Source organism: Anopheles coluzzii, chromosome 2 (genome assembly GCF_943734685.1).
Source record: "Anopheles coluzzii chromosome 2, AcolN3, whole genome shotgun sequence".
In the NCBI taxonomy this organism is placed as follows: domain Eukaryota; kingdom Metazoa; phylum Arthropoda; class Insecta; order Diptera; family Culicidae; genus Anopheles; species Anopheles coluzzii.
Window position 1 is genome coordinate 24,286,468 of NC_064670.1, and position 13,565 is coordinate 24,300,032.

General features: G+C 46.9%; 1 protein-coding gene across 4 annotated transcripts in view; it reads right to left on the minus strand.

Annotated features, from left to right (window-relative positions):
* The window catches only part of LOC120947720 (hemicentin-1-like), a 97,890-nt gene extending 95,095 nt beyond the window's left edge, over positions 1-2,795 (minus strand). For 2 of the 4 annotated variants that reach the window (XM_049607995.1, XM_049607994.1), the window contains exons 1-2: positions 2,651-2,795; positions 2,506-2,553 (exon numbers count right to left, since the gene is read on the minus strand). The gene's annotated coding sequence lies outside the window, so the exon portion shown is untranslated. Of the gene's footprint in view, positions 1-2,505 lie in introns of all 4 variants that reach the window. The other 2 variants (XM_049607993.1, XM_040363319.2) reach the window with 1 other exon arrangement.
* Positions 2,796-13,565: the final 10,770 nt, after the last annotated feature.

The window sequence follows — 13,565 nt, forward strand, 5'->3', positions numbered from 1 at the left end:
AGTTGAGTGGAAAGCGGTGTAATTTTAGCCTAACCTTCCGCGAATCATTGCGCAGCAGAGCAACAACAGCAACCAAAGGAAAATTAACCCGATTGGAACCGGTTTTTGAAACTTTGTTGAAAGTTTTAGGAAAAGTGTCACCCCCATACCCATAGCTCCAAACCATGCTCAAGCTATTTTGAGACGCATATTTGACCGATCTTGTAATGAGAAAATTGTTTCTGCCCGTTCATTCAATCGAACAGCTCACGCTTTTTGTATACTAACCTTTTTTTTTGCTCGCATTTTCCACCCTGCGGTCTGCCGATGGCGATGACTTTTTGTCGCTGCGGGCACCGGAAATCAAATCTCCGCGTTACAGATTGTCCCCCTTCTCTCGTGGAAAACGCTGCCGCTGGCATATCGCCTCGATCGTCCCTCGGCTGAAGCGCTATCGAACGCAGGCTGGCTGGCTTGGCAAAAGTGCAAAAAACGCTCCAAGCAGGGGATGAAGGAACGCAAATTTGACGGTACGGATACTAAACTAAAACAAAAACGCAACGGACCGTAAACGCGACCGAAACACAAACACAAGCGTGAAAGAAAGTGCCACGCACTAACGAACAGGGCTTCTGGGCAGCAAATCGTCGGGGAGAAGGGACAGGAAGCTTGAGGCCGTTTTCCCCCTTTTCCTTGAAGCTTTCGAATTCAACGAGAACGATAGGCAGGGAGACGGGGTGGAGCCGGCTCGGCTCGCAAAAATTCACCCGCGCGCACACGCACTAAACGGGGGGCACTTTTGTTTATGCTAACGATCTTGGTGACCGAGCCACACAGAGCCACACGCAAAATGGCACAATCGCTCGCGCAACAATTTGTACGCGTTAGTTGAGGGAAGGACGAGAGGGAAGGGGACAGCTTGCAAGCAACAGCAACCGCTTTACTGCGATGAAATTTTACACTCCACTGCGTGTCTTACAGTTTTCGAACGTTTCTGCTTTTTTTTTGTTGCTGTGCGCTGCGGGGCCGACGCGAAGGCACGCGACCGCACACAGGACAGAGAGAGACGGGGACTCGGGTCCCTGTTTGAGCTGTTTTCTTTTAATTTGGGTTCCACTTTTCACTTCAAACATTTCTTTTGTTTCCTTTTTTTACACCCACCACCACAAATGGTCCGTGCGGCAAGTTATTATCATCATTACGGAGCAACGGCGCAACGGCGCAACAGACGCAGCGGGGCGCGGGGGTGTTCTGTGTTCTTCTCCAAAAACGGATGGTGTCGTTTTAAGTGTGCTTAATGGTTTTCGGCAAGTTATTTGCTTTCACTTTGCCGAGCAAACCGCGCCAAGGCACGGCTGTTCTCCAGTGTTTTCCAGCGGCATTTTCTTCCATGTTTCCACACGCACTGGGAATGCTCACCTCGTGCGAGTTGGTTCGGTTGAATGTTCTGCCGATGCATGTTTTATTCACCCGCCAGTTGCGAAGCGTGTTGTTTTGTGAGGAAATTTATTGTAATATCATGCCCGTATCATGCCCCACCTCGACAAAGCAAACTTGGAAGGAAAGTGGTTCTTCTTCCCGGTCCTGCAGCGCTTGGGACTGATTTATATGAAAATTGCTTTGCACGAGCGGGTGCACGGTGCGAAGGTCGCCGCCGGCCGTGGAGCTGGAGTGTTGACAGATTTTCCACGTGCGTTGGAAAATGGGGTTCACTTATTCACTTCACGCGACGGGTCCCACGCTCGTCGTCAACACCACCATGGCATGGTCGGCGACCGCAGGACACGTTCCTTCCATAAATCACGCACAGCACAAACACACACACACACGCTTTCGCACATACTGCTTCACATCCTGATAAATTTGGTTTGCGCTGCAAAAAAGGGTCTTGCGGCCCTGGCCCTCTCTCGCATTGCGCGTAACGCGTTTTCCTCGCGGTGCCGAGGGTCGCTGGCTTTCGCACGGGCTGTGTTTTTGTTGGCAGAAAGCGCACGGAGCAGATGAATTATGAACTACCGGCAAAGCACTAGCAGACGAGATTTACACACTCTCGCACTCGCAAACTCACACACACACACACGCACAAGCAAGTATGGAATATGGTACAAAGAAAATGATTTTCATCACCACTTCAGACTCGATTTCCATTCGTAAATATTCCACTTTCCTTTGGCGCGAAGCAACTACCTTTCTGCGTGTTTTTTTTTCTATTCCACCCCGCCCACTGCCCAGCCCTCATTCGTGCACGCAAACGGTACCATTTTTTCGGGTGAAAGGCAAAACAAATCCCCCCAGCCCACCTTGCTTTGCCAAACCGAAGCAACACTTTGCTTAATCACTTAATCCGTATTATTCCTGTGCCCGAGTAGAGAGTACCGCCCACCGCCCTTGCGCCCTGTCGCCTGCTGTGTCAGTTTGTGTCGTGTTAGCGTTTGCTAGCATGCGACTTTGGGCTAGGGTTGTTCGCTGTATCGCACACACTCTTTTCACCGTTTACCACACACACACAAACACACACACACTTACCGGCACTGTTCAGCTCGTTACCGTGTTCGGGGAAAATCGGCTTACTTGCTACCCTACCAAGAGCGATGATACATTAGAACGAGCAAAGGATAGAGGATGAGACGCCACAGCGGGCGCACTCTATGGCGAGGAACGCGTACCACACCGTTAGCCAACAGTGGACCGTGTCCGAAGCGGGGCCAGAACGGGGCCGTCTGGGAAAAATTGGCTTTCGCTTTGCACTGACCGCACTGACGCGGGCGGAACCGTATCGGCGAACGTTTCGACGTCAACTGACAGCTGGTGGAGGAAAAACAACCCACTGCCAGTGGCCCGTGTCGGGTACGCGTTGTTCCCGAAGGGAAGAGATTTTCCCGACCACGGCACGATGTGCTGTGCGTGTGTGTGTGTGTGGCACACGCGTGTGACGTGAGAGTCCACTGCCGAGGTGAAAACGGAGCACGCGAGAGAGCGAAACGCTTCACGCGCTGGAATTTTGCTTCCGCGAAAGCCGAAGGCTGCGAATTGCGAGGCGGGCGGAAAATGAGCGCTTCGGAAAATGTGCGCATGCCGTTCGGGAAGCGTTTGACTGTCCTTCGCTTGTTTTGGTTCATCCGCAATGTGTAGGAAGATGAATCGGAATGGTGAACGATTCATTTCGGGGCGGAACGATTCATTCGTTGCTGTTCGAAAAAGGGGAAAGTGAACGGTCGATTTTGATAAGGGTTGCATCAATCTTGAACCCCTGTATCATTATCTTTGGTTCTGTTGCATGTAAAACGGAATAGCTTTGTACGAAAGGCAGAGAATCGTAACGAGTTGAAATAATACGCCGTTAATGCACATGAATGCAACGCTCGGGGTATTCTTTCGAGGTAACATTTAATTTAAATTAATCTCCCACTTTTATCTGCAGCTCAGCATCATTATAGCCACCGTGCGTGCGGTTAAGAACAGCAACTGGCGCCACTCGGTGCGCTCTCCCTCTCTCTCTTAATCCGATGTTCCCATTGAACACACCGCAAATCCTCCCATCAACACCGAGCCCGGCAGCGAAAGAAAGCATCCGCATCACAGCTGGGCATCGCAAAAAAAATCCCCCACACTACCCCAATTCCTTTAAATGATATTCGCTCATCCCCGCCGGCTTTCGCGGCTTATCGCTCAACCGGACGAAGCGTGGAGTGGGACCAATTTTTTTTTTAAACGAACACGAGTAAATAATTTCAATCACAGCTTGCAATCTGATAAAGCAAACAAGCCGTCGCCTGTCCTTTCACCCACTGCTTGCGTACCACACTGCAGCTATCGCCGTGCCAACAGCGGCCATAAAACACGCGACGAAAGCAAACACACACGCGCGCACGCCCACCACCATCGGTGCAGTGCGAACGCAAACGCATGCATCATATATTTTATAATTCAATAAATAAGCTTTAAATCCCTGCATAGTGTAAGCACCGGGGGGCAGTGGGAAGGGGAGAGGTGTTTTCGTGTTCTTTTTTCTGCGTGTCTCTCCTCGCCGCCGCCAGCGGTACTTAACGCGTCGGGTTTTTTGGTGAGCTAACGCCGATCACACATTGATCATTATCGGTGGATTTTCATTGGCGGGGTGGCGTCCACCGTCCTCCTCCCTCGTTCCCTCCCTCCCTCACTGGTGCTGATTGGTGGCTGCTTTTTATTGCCATTTTGCATGCGATAAAGCTTTGTTTGATCATCGCACAAGTAGATTGGTAATGTACCCCGTGTCACATTCTACAGGCGGGGCGACGGCGTGCGATGGAGCAGCCTGGTGTTTTATGGAGGAACAAAACAAAAACTGCTCGAAGCTTAAACAATCAATCGGTGCTGTGTTTATATCTGAGGAAAGTGTTTGAAAAAGGTTGTAAAATGTTGGCCCCAAGTGATAAAATCACGCCCATTTGCCCTTAACGAGTTGCAATCACATTTCATTGCATACATTTAGGCGTATTATCGAGATTTGCTTTTGCGCTTTATCAAAATAATATTTTGCCTCTTCGCCCTCGTACATGCACTCCATAAATGCATGGGTTTTCCCGCATGCCCAGTACATTCAACCAAATTCCAAAGCACTGCTAGAAATTGAATTTAGTTTAAATTGCATCGCAAACAAAGCGCCGTCCGACAGCATCCGGCGAACGTTCTATTGTGGCTCGAGTTGCACACAAATCGCCCGCCCGCACCGAAACACTATCGCTTACTTTATTTTCCTCTCTTCCGCACGATGTTTAACAAACTAAACCCACTGACTGACATCGATGAGCTTGGTTTGCCGCGCACCGAACCGCCTCGGGCCCAGCATTAGAGAATCAGCTCCAACCACAGTGGCGGCGAAACCACAAATGGCGAGCATTGTTCACAACACGGCGCTACACAAAAAAACACACACACACACACTTTCAATCACTCACCACACCATAAATCGGTGCGTTAACGCGTGCTACCCGCAGAGTGATGTTGGCTAAATAAAACGCGCGCAAACAAAGCGGCAGCAAACGCACCGAAGGCACACCACCCGATGGTAACAACCCCGGCACCCGTTGACGGCGATGCTGCGATGGGTTTTGTTTATTCGAACCGTACTTTTGGTGTGCTCTTTCTTGTTTGATACGCGTTTTTTTTTTGCGACGACGGGTTGATGCGATGGTTTGAAGTGCGGCAGTTGCAAAGTTACACGCGAAATCAAACACCAATCCAGGCGCCCTCCCCTTGTACCGCCGCGCAAGGCAACGGTGCGGTTGGGTATTATTGTTTGGGCAAATAATATTTTCCACAGTCAATTTCACTGTCGAAACATTGTTCGGCCGATTGGACGAAGTATTGGAAACGGTGGTTTCAGGTTTGGCCTGTGCCTAAACGATTCCACAACGCGCATGTATGTGTGTATGTGTGTATGTGCGTAATCAATGATGGTTGTGGCTTTTGCATGAAAAGTAAATGGGCAGTATTTTCAACCTCATTTTACACGTTCAATGGCCATTGTTGTCTTCATACAGGAGGTTTAGTTTATTATTGAACATACAACACAACACAAAGTAATTTGCAGGGCTGGGATCAGAAAATCAGAACCTGACTTATCCTGCTGAGCTCTATCCCAATCGGATAAGATGGGCGAGCGAGTTTATCATCCACCTACGGCTCCTGCCGACCGACAATAAACGCGTTAACATTATCAACTCCTGCCCGAATCCGATGCGTCCGCTTTGGCTTGAAATAAAACAAAACCCTCCCGAAGCTGGCGTGCACGAATCAACGGGCTTTTGAGGGGGGGAAAACTTTTCCCAAATTCCTTCTCAATCCTCGGTCGAGCAAAGCGGCAAAGAAATAAAACCCGTTTGCAACTCGCTTTCTCGCTTTCCCGGCTACCGGGGATATCTCGTCCGGAATGCTAACAGTACCCGGAGCAATAAATTCTTGCCTCTATCCGAAATCGTTTAATAGCTAGCGTTTTCTTCCCTCTCCCAGCGCTCTCCCATTATTTTCCACCTCCCCTCCTCCTCGAGTGGCGGGTGGAAAAACTGGCTAACAAACGCCAACCGGCTTTACGGAAAGCGTCAATGATTTTCGGCTTTGATTTCACCTCAAAAATGCGCCAGGGCGGGAAACGCAACTAACGGCTAAGCGGGATAAATCACGCCCGCAAAACAAAGCCTTAAAACATGCGAAACATTTCGGCTGCTAGCGTTCTTTTTTTAGGTTTTGTGTGTATGATTGTGTGTGTGTTTTTTTCCTTCTTGTTATTTCGTCTTTTATTTCCAAGTCCGTTCCTCCCCAAGACAAGCTCGGCCCGCCGCCGCTAATCGCACCGTGGCTTTATGTTTAGCCGAACAAATTTTCACTGCCAACATGAATCATAAGCAACTTTCGATTTCATTTTTACTGCCCCTTCCGCACCCGTCCCAGTTTCCCTTTTTTTTCGGCCACCGTTTGATGCTTTCGCTGCTCGCCATCTTCAGCTACCCTGTGCCCATTTCGGTATGTTTCGTCTTAATCCATAAAAGCAAAGGCCGGAAGGGGCGAGTGAAAAATTCACCGCCAAAGGAACGTTTCAATGGTTTTGGCTGGGAAGGCTAAAAAGGTAGTAAAACAATAAAATGTGTATTTTTTTTATGCTGCGGCTGTTGCTGCCAAAGCATAACTCTTCGAAAAAGTGCGTGCAAGGAAATGATTGAATGCCTCTGGTGGTGGCCTGAAAACGGGGAAGTGGGGCGGTGGAGCTGGAATTTGTTTCCATCGATTCCAAAGCGCACCAACAATCCAGCGGAAGGGCGAAATTTGAGTCGTTGCTGCTTCCACCATTTGTTGCCTCCCCAGGCTCGTTAGCGACGCCGTATCATTCGTCGAAGCAAAACACAGAGTTACAGATCGTCCCCAATCTAGCCGTCCAACGGAAAGACAATCGCGACAAACGGTAACCCCCTTTCCGCCGCGCGTACGTTTGCCGCCTTTTTGTCCTCATCGCAGGGTGTCATTGTCTCAAAACATTTCCTTTCGGAGCCGTTTTTCTTTCTGCCAGCAATTACCAATTTATTTTTATGATGCAATAAACACATTATGCGCTCTCTCACGCACACACACGCGCACACAGACCGACATTCCGTTTGCACTCTTTGCTTGGAGGGGTTTATTTCGCCGAAGATGAAAAAATGTTCCTCCCCTTTAGGTGCTTTACATAAATCCTATCTTTTTCTTGTTTGTTTTTTTTTTTTGTAAAAGTTTACTCCTTAGCTGCTGCTGTTGAATATTTGTGAAACGTTCTCCTATCTGCGATCCCTGCTTGGAGCGGCACAATGCCGTGCGACTTGCTGTTTACGACAATTTGTCATCGCGTCGGTGTTTGATGTGATACGGCAACCGCGTCGTGTAGCGATTTACAGTGTCCGGAAAATGACACAACTCTTATGTCGCAACAAGTAAAGTTATGGGAAAGTTTCAAATTTAAAAAGTACCGACAGCAACAACAACAATACCTAAATCTCATTTACAAATTTCCCACCCGGTCGGGCAGCCGACCCCCCCCCCCCCAAATTCAACGCTGCATAATGAAGTTTGGGCTGCAATCTTGCTGTTGTTGTTTTTTGTTATCCATTTTTTGGTTTGCTACACCCGCCCGCTTGTCCAATTTTGTCGCGACTGCTCGAACTGAACAAATAACTTGTCGTCTGTGTTTGTTTTTTTTTCTTTTTCTTCCGGGGAGCTTTGTTTTTTCCTTCACATCCGGCTGGTGCAAAGTTTAAATCGACTTCGCTGCTTCGCCATAATGATAAAGTCATTGCAAATGAGCCATTAATGTTTCACCTACCGTAAAACCGTTCCGATGGGATGGATTTGGGGCGGCCTTATCATCCGGTGCGGTGTGCGTGTGTGTGTGTTGGTTTTTTTCGTCTTTTTTAATTTTTCCCTCCAATGGAACGACTTCACTATAGATTCGGAAAAAAGGTAAAGTGCTCAAAACAAGTGCTTAGAAAACAGTACTGGCAGAAAGAAAAACAGCGTGTAGAAGACGCTTTATTGTCGCTAAGAACGAAAACACCAACCAACACCAAGAAGAAGCCGAAAACGAGCGAGTGAGAGAAAATAAACCAAGCACCAAGGGCGGAAATGGAGCTTAAACATAACCTATAAAAATTGAAAACCATCCCCGAGAAACGGCGCGTTCTTGAACCTGCTGTCGCCTGCCCCCCGCGTGACGCAAACGGTGCACGTGAGTGTGCTACACATACTTTTTAGTATTATTACTATTATTTTTGCCACCTTGTCCCGCTCCGTTCATGCTGCCGCTCCCTTCATGCGCTCCCCTCGTTCAATGGGTATGTTACGCCCCGAATGGGGCACGTTGTTGGTGTGTTATTTTATTATCATTGTTATTATTATGCTAACACACTCGCAACGCCCAACTCATGCCTCCCCCCCCCCTCCGCCACCGTGCGACACATCACTTCCACTCACCCAACCCACCGTTTTCGCCACTTTATTGCATCGAAAGTGACGACAATAAACTCCCGTCGGTAAAGTTGTTTAGTACATGAATTTTCAATATTTTCCACATCACCCGATGCGACTTGGACGGAGGGGGGGGGGGGGTTGCCTGTGGTTACAGGGGTCGGTGCCTTCTTCGACCACATAAGTGCTCAGCATCAGTTTGCTTCGGTTGCGTTGTTTTGGTGTGCAACTTTCGTTATGTTTCTTCCTTTTTTCGCTTTCTCTTTTTCCCTCTATTTTGGCAGTCATTTGAAACCGCGACACACACACACACACACACACACATTCGTGGACGGTGTAATTTTTACGCGAGGGTCGTAATAGCCGTTTCAGGTAAGTGCATGGTGTTCACAGATCGATTTCAGGTAAGGTAAGCTGCTCTGTGCTGCGACGACTTGAGCGGAGACAAATTCTAGCGGGAAGAAGATGGGAATCTCGTCACGTAAAAACAATATCTCGGGATCAAATCGATCGTTTCTGGTGGTCTATTTTACATCCATTTTGCTCTAAATACATGACACCGTAACAGAACGGTTTGGGTGGGTATGAGCCGCCCCGCTGAAAGCGTGTAGTATCATACTAACTTAAAAATGTTTCACAAGATAAGTTAAAAATAATTGCGAAATCGGCTAAATCTCGGCAAAATGGTTTGCTAAGCTCGTGTTTTAACGGTGCTGTAACTGATGTCAATTGTCACAATGAACTAAATATCGATTTAATTATTATACTTGCCCCTATCCGGTAGTCGATCTGTCCTCTGTTTATGTTGTTTACATCGTGCAAGAGAAGCTTGGATTATTTTTTAAATTGGAATAAAAGCAGCAACTATTCTACATTCAGTAGCAAGATAATGCAAGTTTATGCGATGTTTAAAGCATCTTAGTTTTCCTTATCATCTTGTGATGAATTTGCCATCCCATCTCTACCGATCCATGTATGCCTTACTCCTCATTTCTAGAATGGAAAAGATTAATATTGGAATCAAATTGGAAAATGAATTTGTTCCAATGGCGAAAGAGTCCATATGGACCAAAGTCAGAGTAAATCCCTTGCAGACAGGAAGTCAGATGCATATGTGATGTTTGCAAAAATAACTTGAGCTAAGAGCTGCAGCGGTGGAAGCGCCTTATTAATGTAGTTACAAGTAATTGTTTCTCTCCTAAATAAATCCTTATTCCCGGACGTAGTTTGATAAAGTAAAACAGTATTAAAAAGCTGCCACTGTTTTATGCTATAAAGAAACAAGATTTAGCAACAACGCACTTACGTTGGAACATTCAAATAAATGCATTCCAGAAAGAGTAGTAGAATGCGAAAAGATAATGCATACCTCAGAACACACAAATAATAAAACAAATGCAAAATAGGATTAAAAAGTGTATCGGAAATCTATTCCATCAGTTGCAAGCTAATGGACGGAATGGAAGCAAATTAATACGTCTAACAGGTTTCCAGCGTATGACTGCCTGATCGGCTTCTATCTCAGCGCCTAGTAAGCTGATATACATTCGAGCAAAATGTATGGTTAAAAGCTATAAATTGATGGCGGATTGCTCTGACTGACTATACTGGCAACCGCTGGAAGGAAGCTTTCTGTAAAAATGGTTTATTTTTCAATACTAATGCGAGTCCTGAATAGATTATCCACCATTCAAAGCGTATCCTTTACTCGATGCTTTTATGCTTCACTGATGTGACTCATTCTCATTCAAATAAAAAGCTGTTAATTTGCTTGTCGCATTCCATTAGCGTCGGTGGTTAGTGGTATACGCATTGTGCATTTTCTTTCTTGCTTTTCCAATTTTCATACGAAACCCATCCATTGTTTTGAATCCAACAACGCTCGATTATTATTTTTTCAGCCGGCAAGGAGTTCTATTTAGATGGATATTCGTGTTTATTGATTTGCTGTTTGTCTTTCCACCCCGCTCCCAATCAAAAGGATTATGCAAATCAGTCCAAAGTTTAGCGTTTTGCCTTTTAAGCATAGCAAACGACTCCTGCAAAACAAGCCGCAACTAGACAGTGAATGCGTGCCAACGCCACATTAAATGCGGTGATTCGGCTCCAGCGAAATGGCAACCAAACTAGACTGGGGTGCAGATTGAAAATTTTACAACCATTACTTCGCAAACGGAACAAATCGCTGCTACAGTGTCACCCAACCAACCAACCAACCAACCAACCAGAACGCTACATAAATCTGGTCAATCATCAAATCGAGATTTATTCTACCGAGACACAGTGTGCAGTGTGTATATTTTATGAGCGCAAAGTGATGGGGCTTCGTGGCGTCTCTCGTTCGGTGTTTCATCGATGTTTTCCCTTTGGCCTGGGGGTAAAAGTGCACTTTCGCCATCTTCGCTCGCGAGTTGACCGAACGGTAGGGCAGCAAAAGTGTCATGAATAAATCAGCTATAATAAAAATCACGCCAGAATTAGGAGACCATAAATACGCGTCTTTATCGCGGCGTTGTCCGCAACCTATTGGTCGTGAATCGAAAACCGGGCGAAGCTTCTCGTTTAGCCGCAACATGGTTAAGGAATACGTACACCCCGTAATCGTAAGAAGCATTTTACCAACGAGCTTCTAAGAACTGTTCACATAATGCTCAACCTAGCGTCGCTTTTAGTGGGAAACGAAACTCAAACAATTCCTTTGAAGCGGAAAAATAAAATTCGAAACATAATAAAATACGAGAAAGAGTTCCCGGTAGGGTGTGATTGTGTTGCAGTAGAAAAAGCAAGGAAAAACTTTTTTTCGCCAACTTTGCACCGTGAGGGTGAAGCAGCTGAATGGCGAGCCTTCTTTTTGCCAACTCATCGCGTCGCTACCTCCTTCCCAAATCAACACCACGAAGCACATGGTTTGAATCGATCATTTTCCAATGCCGGAAAAAGTTGGCAGGTGCCAATGAATGCCCACTGAAAGCCCCGAAACATGGAGAGTCACAAAAGCCACCCTGCTTCGAAAAACAAGGCCAACGATCTAATGGCTAATTTTTGCAATGCATTACTTAATATTTTAACCACTCGTTACAAGTTCGCATTGGTCACCACGGAGCAGTCAATTTTTCCCCCATCGTCATCGTGTGGCCTCGATGACGCTCGCTCCAATCCTCGGCGTCACACCATTTCCGTGGCAAAAAGTTCCGCTCTACACCAGCCACACAATACAGGTATTATGCTAAAATGTGCAACTTTGTTCGCTACCCATTGCGCGAACGTCACCTTACCGGCTTGCTGCTGATGAAGCACGTTCCGCGAAAGTTGTTAAAGAAAAGCTGCTTCGATTGGGCAAGCCGGGAGCGGGAGGGGACTGCCAACCACTGCTCCTTTCCTTTCCAACTACTTACTACCGAGAAAGCCCGCACGTGTCCCCTCGGGGGTACGGCGGTTCGCCTATTTTTCTTCCAACACTGCATTTTCTCAATCAAGTCGAGCTTTTGTCCGCGGCTCGCATTGTAGCTGACTGGCAAGCCCTCGACCGCTTTGTGGAGGAGAAGTCTTTCTTCGTGTTGGCGAGGCGATGGGATCCTTTTGAGGGCTGCAAAATTCAATCATAATTGTTCGGCGATGCCGTTTCACATAAAAGCTCCCGGCAGGTGGGAACAATCGTTGCGCCCGAGCATGCACCCATTATTCCGGATTCCGGCTGGTTACGCCACACACGCACACAAAGGCCTGTGTCAATGTGTGAGGCAATTTTGAAATATCCGTTTCGTACGTATGGGAAAGTAGAATGAAGGCAATGCTTCATACAAACCGCCAAAGAATCGGTTGCAAGTTAAACAAGAAGCGATCCGATGTTGTACATGAGAAGCTTAGTGAAGGATGACGGTTCGCGTGCCCTTTAATTGGAGAGAGAGAGAAAAAGAAAGAAAGAGAGAGAGAGAGAGTCAAGCAAAACCACAGCCGCCAATGGTTTGCCCAACCCAGTTTGCCAACAAAATAATCGGATTGTGACAAATGACCACGCGGATGGGCAGTAGCCTACCGCTAACCGATTCGATTTAACGTCAATTCATTTCCCAATTTTGGCATGTTTCGCTTCCGGCGTGCGTACTACAGCCCCTGGCCAACCGAGACAAAACTGAGAAAATTGATCGATGGTGTGGAGAAAAAAACAGCAACGAAAAAATGGACACCGATAAAGCCGGGAGAGAAGTAGGGCGGGACTAAGCCGATGCTAATCCGTGCCCAACGGCATCCCGCAACGGCAAATCGAGCAGGGCGTTCGTTTGCTTCAAAACAATGGAATAGCGGTCGCTATACCGGTTAAATACTCCTTACTCCTGTCCGTGCAATGGCAATGGTCGCACACGGCATCATCTGTCCAGGACGCGAAAAGAAGCCCTGATGAGCAGGATAAAAAAAACTACCCCGTGACCGTTGCGAGTTTTCTGTGCGGCTGCAGAACCGATCGAATCGGTTCCGGGCGTTCGCAAAACGACAGCAAAAAATACAATACCATGCACACTCCTTGGGCAGTTGGATGGTTGAGTTTCACCTGCCAGAACCGTTCGATGGAGCTGACGTGTTCAGGTTCAGCAAGGTAACTACTGTTCGAAGGAAATCGAGCAACACAAAGCTCGTTGTTAGGGCTTAAGCCTTAAAGGGATGCGGCAACAACAGTGTAGAGATTAAATTACAACATGCAAAACGTTGCTTGGAATGCATTACTTTGAATGGTTCAGTTATGGTAGAATCGAGTCGAACCTTCTTCATAATTGTTAAAAATCATATCGGAAGGCATAACAAGCAGCAACAAGCAGCAAATTGCATACCTTCAGGCGTTTAGCAGGTTTCATCCGTTAGTATAAAAACGGATTGGTGTCTTTTACTGCATTTTCAACGTTCTTAAACTTATTAAATAAGTTAGTTAAGCATTTACATTGTCAACCGTGCCCTTTTACAAATCAAAACAGCGTTTTATTCGATTTCCCTCGACAAAAAGCTTCATTTCATCTACTCACTCCGGGTTGATTTAGTACGTCCATTTGATGTGTGTGAGTGAGTGTGATTCATCAGGTGCTTCATTTGAGCACCTGGTCGAGCATAAATCCTGCCTTACTTGA